A 7,177-nucleotide genomic window follows, 5' to 3' on the forward strand; every position below is an offset into this window, starting at 1 on the left:
GCCGGCATGGGAGAAGACTGAAAAACCGAGCCCCAGAAAACGTGTTGCAAGCCCCTTTGGACCATCCAAAAGTGTCACAAAAAGAAGGCTTTGGGTACAAGTGAACTCCCCAGGGGAGCCTTTACGCAGCCCCACATGCAACTGGACCCTTCGGGTTCGCTGTTTCCGAGCATCCCTAAACATAGCCCTAGCCAACAAAGAAGACAACTGAAAAATCAGTCACCCGGAAATGCGTTCCGAGGCCTTTTCTCCCATCCAAATGTGCCCCCAAAGGAATACTTTGGGTACAAGTGAACTCCCCAGGGGAGCCTTTACGCAGCCCCACATGCAACTGGACCCTTCGGGTTCGCTGTTTCCGAGCAACCCTAAATATACCCCTAGCCGGCATGGGAGAAGACTGAAAAACCGGGCCCCAGAAAAAGCGTTGCAAGCCCCTTTGGACCATCGAAAAGTGCCCCCAAAAAAAGGCTTTGGGTACATCTGAAGTTCCCAGGGGAGCGTTTACGCAGCCCCACATGCAACTGGACCCTCCGGGTTCGCTGTTCCTGAGCAAACCTAAACGTAGCCCTAGCCGTCATCGGAGACGAGTGAAAAATCAGGCCCCAGGAAATGCGTTGAGAGCCCCTTTGGACCATCCAAAAGTGTCACCAAAGGAAGGCTTTGGGTACAAGTGAACTCCCCAGGGGAGCCTTTACGCAGCCCCACATGCAACTGGACCCTCGGGGTTCGCTGTTCCTGAGCAAACCTAAACGTAGCCCTTGCCGTCATCGGAGACGACTGAAAAATCAGGCCCCAGGAAATGCGTTGCGAGCCCCTTTGGACCATCCAAACGTGCCCCCATAGGAAGGCTTTGGATACAAGTGAACTCCCCAGGGGAGCCTTTACGCAGCCCCACATGCAACTGCAACCTCCGGGTTCGCTGTTTCCGAACATCCCTAAACATAGCCCTAGCGGGCATCGAAGACGACTGAAAAATCAGGCCCCAGGAAATGCGTTGCAAGCCCCTTTGGACCATCCAAAAGTGCCCGCAAAGGAAGGCTTTGGGTACAAGTGAACTCCCCAGGGGAGCCTTTACGCAGCCCCACATGCAACTGGACCCTCCGGGTTCGCTGTTTCCGAGCATCCCTAAACATAGCCCTAGCCGGCATCGAAGACGACGGAAAAATCAGGCCCCAGGAAATGCGTTGCGAGCCCTTTTCGCCCATCCAAAAGTGCCCCCAAAGGAAGGCTTTGGGTACAAGTGAACTCCCCAGGGGAGCCTTTACGCAGCCCCACATGCAACTGGACTCTCCGGGTTCGCTGTTCCTGAGCAAACCTAAACGTAGCCCTAGCCGTCATCGGAGACGAGTGAAAAATCAGGCCCCAGGAAATGCGTTGCGAGCCCCTTTGGACCATCCAAAAGTGTCACCAAAGGAAGGCTTTGGGTACAAGTGAACTCCCCAGGGGAGCCTTTACGCAGCCCCACATGCAACTGGACCCTCCGGGTTCGCTGTTTCCGAGCATCCCTAAACATAGCCCTATCCGGCATCGAAGACGACGGAAAAATCAGGCCCCAGGAAATGCGTTCAGAGCCACTTTGGACCATCCAAAAGTGCCCCCATGTAGTGGGTTTACGTGGCAAGGTTTGGTAGCAGGGGGCCATAGGGGTGGTTTCTGTGAGAAAGATCTAGAAGCCGCCCCATGTTTGGGAAGGGCCCCGTTGTTTTCCAGATCTGAGCCAATAAGCGATGTTGTTTTGCGCCTCTGTGAGAGCATATTTAAGACAGGGAAAAAAACGCTGCGCCACACAGCAGCCGGGAGAGTCAAGGGAGTGAGAAACAGCCTTGCAGGTGCCAAGGTCAGTGTAGAAGGAGGGGGAGAGGTGCTCCAGGCGCCGGAGCAGAAGTCCCCTGCGGCCTGTGGTGAGGACCATGGTGAAGCAGGATGTCCCCCTGCAGCCCATGGAGTACCACGGTGGAGCAGGGTTTCACGCTGCAGCCCGTGGAGGAGACCACGGTGGAGCAGGTGGCCCTGCACCGACGGAGGCTGCCGCCTGTGGAAGACCCCTGCCGGAGCAGATTCCGGGCCGGACCTGTAGCCCGTGGAGAGGAGACCACGCAGGAGCAGGTGATCTGGCAGGAGCTGCTGCCCGTAGGGGAGCCAGGTTGGAGCAGTTTGCTCCTGAGGGATGGACCCCGTGGTACGGACCCATATCTGGAGCAGTTCTGGAAGAGCTGCTGCCTGTGGGAAGCCCACGCCGGATCAGTTCGTCAAGGACTGCATCCCGTGGGTGGGACCCCACAGCACAGGGGACGAGAGTGACCGAGAAGGAGCGGCAGAGAAGAAGTGCTGTAGACTGACCATAACCCCCATTCCCCCGTTCCCCTGCGCCGCTCGGGGGGGGAAGAGGTGGAAGAGGGTGGATGGGGGGGAGGCGCTTTTGGTTTCTTTCCTTTGTTTCTCACTTCTCTAGCTTGTTAGTAATGAGCAATAAATCTTACTATCTGTCTTCTTATGCTGAGTCTGGTTTGCCCGTTACACTAATTATTGCGTGATTTTCTCGTCCTTATCTCAATCCTTGAGCCCCTTTCACATATTTTCTCCCCATTCCTCTTTGAGGAGGGGGAGTGAGAGAGCGGCTGTGGTGGAGCTCGGCTGCCCACTCGAGCGGAACCACGACACCCCAATGGAAGGCTTTGGGTACAAGTGAACTCCCCAGGGGAGCCTTTACGCAGCCCCACATGCAACTGGACCCTCCGGGTTTGCTGTTTCCAAGCAACCCTAAATATATCCCTAGCCGGCAAGGGAGAAGACTGAAAAACCGAGCCCCAGAAAACGCGTTGCAAGCCCCTTTGGACCATCCAAAAGTGTCACAAAAAGAAGGCTTTGGGTACAAGTGAACTCCCCAGGGGAGCCTTTACGCAGCCCCACATGCAACTGGACCCTCCGGGTTCGCTGTTCCTGAGCAAACCTAAACGTAGCCCTAGCCGTCATCGGAGACGAGTGAAAAATCAGGCCCCAGGAAATGCGTTGAGAGCCCCTTTGGACCATCCAAAAGTGTCACCAAAGGAAGGCTTTGGGTACAAGTGAACTCCCCAGGGGAGCCTTTACGCAGCCCCACATGCAACTGGACCCTTCGGGTTCGCTGTTTCCGAGCATCCCTAAACATAGCCCTAGCCAACATCGAAGACAACTGAAAAATCAGTCCCCAGGAAATGCGTTCCGAGGCCTTTTCTCCAATCCAAATGTGCCCCCAAAGGAATACTTTGGGTACAAGTGAACTCCCCAGGGGAGCCTTTACGCAGCCCCACATACAACTGGACCCTCCGGGTTCGATTTTTCCGAGCAAACCTAAATAGAACCCTAGCCGGCATGGGAGAATCTGAAAAACCGGGCCCCAGAAAACACGTTGCAATCCCCTTTGGACCATCCAAAAGTGTCACCAAAGGAAGGCTTTGGGTACAAGTGAACTCCGCAGGGGAGACTTTACGCAGCCCCACATGCAACTGGACCCTCCGGGTTCGCTGTTTCCGAGCATCCCTAAACATAGCCCTAGCCGGCATCGGAGACGACTGAAAAATCAGGCCCCAGGAAATGCGTTACGAGCCCTTTTCTCCCATCCAAAAGTGCCCCCAAAGGAAGACTTTGGGTACAAGTGAACTCCCCAGGGGAGCCTTTACGCAGCCCCACATGCAACTGGACCCTCGGGGTTCGCTGTTCCTGAGCAAACCTAAACGTAGCCCTTGCCGTCATCGGAGACGAGTGAAAAATCAGGCCCCAGGAAATGCGTTGCGAGCCCCTTTGGACCATCCAAACGTGCCCCCATAGGAAGGCTTTGGATACAAGTGAACTCCCCAGGGGAGCCTTTACGCAGCCCCACATGCAACTGCAACCTCCGGGTTCGCTGTTTCCGAACATCCCTAAATATAGCCCTAGCGGGCATCGAAGACGACTGAAAAATCAGGCCCCAGGAAATGCGTTGCGAGCCACTTTGGACCATCCAAAAGTGCCCCGAAAGGAAGGCTTTGGGTACAAGTGAACTCCCCAGGGGAGCCTTTACGCAGCCCCACATACAACTGGACCCTCCGGGTTCGATTTTTCCGAGCAAACCTAAATAGAACCCTAGCCGGCATGGGAGAATCTGAAAAAACGGGCCCCAGAAAACACGTTGCAATCCCCTTTGGACCATCCAAAAGTGTCACCAAAGGAAGGCTTTGGGTACAAGTGAACTCCCCAGCGGAGCCTTTATGCAGCCCCACATGCAACTGGACGCTCCGGGTTCGCTGTTTCCGAGCATCCCTAAACGTAGCCCTAGCCGGCAAAGAAGACGACTGAAAAATCAGGCCCCAGGAAATGCGTTGCGAGCCCTTTTCGCCCATCCAAAAGTACCCCCAAAGGAAGGCTTTGGGTACAAGAGAACTCCCCAGGGGAGCCTTTACGCAGCCCCACATGCAACTGGACCCTCCGGGTTCGATTTTTCCGAGCAACCGTAAATATATCTCTAGCCGGAATGGGAGAAGACTGAAAACCCGGGCCCCAGAAAACGCGTTGCAAGCCCCTTTGGACCATCCAAAAGTGTCACCAAAGGAAGGCTTTGGGTACAAGTGAACTCCCCAGGGGAGCCTTTACGCAGCCCCACATGCAACTGGACCCTCCGGGTTCGCTGTTTCCGAGCGTCCCTAAACATAGCCCTAGCCGGCATCGAAGACAATCGAAAAATCAGTCCCCAGGAAACGCGATGCAAGCCCCTTTGGACCATCCAAAAGTGTCACAAAAGGAAGGCTTTGGGTACAAGTGAACTCCCCAGGGGAGCCTTTACGCAGCCCCACATGCAACTGGACCCTCCGGGTTCGCTGTTTCCGAGCATCCCTAAACATAGCCCTAGCCGGCATGGAAGACGACGGAAAAATCAGGCCCCAGGAAATGCGTTGCGAGCCCTTTTCGCCCATCCAAAAGTGCCCCCAAAGGAAGGCTTTGGGTACAAGTGAACTCCCCAGGGGAGCCTTTACGCAGCCCCACATGCAACTGGACCCTCCGGGTTCGCTGTTTCCGAGCATCCCTAAACGTAGCCCTAGCCGGCATCGGAGACGACTGAAAAATCAGGCCCCAGGAAATGCGTTACGAGCCCTTTTCTCCCATCCAAAAGTGCCCCCAAAGGAAGACTTTGGGTACAAGTGAACTCCCCAGGGGAGCCTTTACGCAGCCCCACATGCAACTGGACCCTCCGGGTTCGCTGTTCCTGAGCAAACCTAAACGTAGCCCTTGCCCTCATCGGAGACGAGTGAAAAATCAGGCCCACGGAAATGCGTTGCGAGGCACTTTGGACCATCCAAAAGTGCCCCGAAAGGAAGGCTTTGGGTACAAGTGAACTCCCCAGGGGAGCCTTTACGCAGCCCCACATACAACTGGACCCTCCGGGTTCGATTTTTCCGAGCAAACCTAAATAGAACCCTAGCCGGCATGGGAGAATCTGAAAAACCGGGCCCCAGAAAACACGTTGCAATCCCCTTTGGACCATCCAAAAGTGTCACCAAAGGAAGGCTTTGGGTACAAGTGAACTCCCCAGCGGAGCCTTTATGCAGCCCCACATGCAACTGGACCCTCCGGGTTCGCTGTTTCCGAGCATCCCTAAACATAGCCCTAGCCGGCATCGATGACGACTGAAAAATCAGGCCCCAGGAAATGCGTTACGAGCCCTTTTCGCCCATCCAAAAGTGCCCCCAAAGGAAGGCTTTGGGTACAAGTGAACTCCCCAGGGGAGCCTTTACGCAGCCCCACATGCAACTGGACTCTCCGGGTTCGCTGTTCCTGAGCAAACCTAAACGTAGCCCTAGAGGTCATCGGAGACGAGTGAAAAATCAGGCCCCAGGAAATGCGTTGAGAGCCACTTTGGACCATCCAAAAGTGCCCCCAAAGGAAGGCTTTGGGTACAAGTGAACTCCCCAGGGGAGCCTTTACGCAGCCCCACATGCAACTGGACCATTCGGGTTCGCTGTTTCCGAGCAACCCTAAATATATCCCTAGCCGGCATGGGAGAAGACTGAAAAACCGGGCCCCAGAAAACGCGTTGCAAGCCCCTTTGGACCATCGAAAAGTGCCCCCAAAAAAAGGCTTTGGGTACATCTGAAGTTCCCAGGGGAGCGTTTACGCAGCCCCACATGCAACTGGACCCTCCGGGTTCGCTGTTTCCGAGCATCCCTAAACATAGCCCTAGCCGGCATCGAAGACCATCGAAAAATCAGTCCCCATGAAATGCGTTGCGAGCCCTTTTCGCCCATCCAAAAGTGCCCCCAAAGGAAGGCTTTGGGTACAAGTGAACTCCCCAGGGGAGCCTTTACGCAGCCCCACATGCAACTGGACTCTCCGGGTTCGCTGTTCCTGAGCAAACCTAAACGTAGCCCTAGCCGTCATCGGAGACGAGTGAAAAATCAGGCCCCAGGAAATGCGTTGCGAGCCCCTTTGGACCATCCAAAAGTGTCACCAAAGGAAGGCTTTGGGTACAAGTGAACTCCCCAGGGGAGCCTTTACGCAGCCCCACATGCAACTGGACCCTCCGGGTTCGCTGTTTCCGAGCATCCCTAAACATAGCCCTATCCGGCATCGAAGACGACGGAAAAATCAGGCCCCAGGAAATTCGTTCAGAGCCACTTTGGACCATCCAAAAGTGCCCCCATGTAGTGGGTTTACGTGGCAAGGTTTGGTAGCAGGGGGCCATAGGGGTGGTTTCTGTGAGAAAGATCTAGAAGCCGCCCCATGTTTGGGAAGGGCCCCGTTGTTTTCCAGATCTGAGCCAATAAGCGATGTTGTTTTGCGCCTCTGTGAGAGCATATTTAAGACAGGGAAAAAAACGCTGCGCCACACAGCAGCCGGGAGAGTCAAGGGAGTGAGAAACAGCCTTGCAGGTGCCAAGGTCAGTGTAGAAGGAGGGGGAGAGGTGCTCCAGGCGCCGGAGCAGAAGTCCCCTGCGGCCTGTGGTGAGGACCATGGTGAAGCAGGATGTCCCCCTGCAGCCCATGGAGTACCACGGTGGAGCAGGGTTTCACGCTGCAGCCCGTGGAGGAGACCACGGTGGAGCAGGTGGCCCTGCACCGACGGAGGCTGCCGCCTGTGGAAGACCCCTGCCGGAGCAGATTCCGGGCCGGACCTGTAGCCCGTGGAGAGGAGACCACGCAGGAGCAGGTGATCTGGCAGGAGCTGC

Source organism: Anas acuta, unplaced genomic scaffold (assembly GCF_963932015.1).
Source record: "Anas acuta unplaced genomic scaffold, bAnaAcu1.1 SCAFFOLD_71, whole genome shotgun sequence".
NCBI classification, from domain to species: Eukaryota; Metazoa; Chordata; class Aves; order Anseriformes; family Anatidae; genus Anas; species Anas acuta.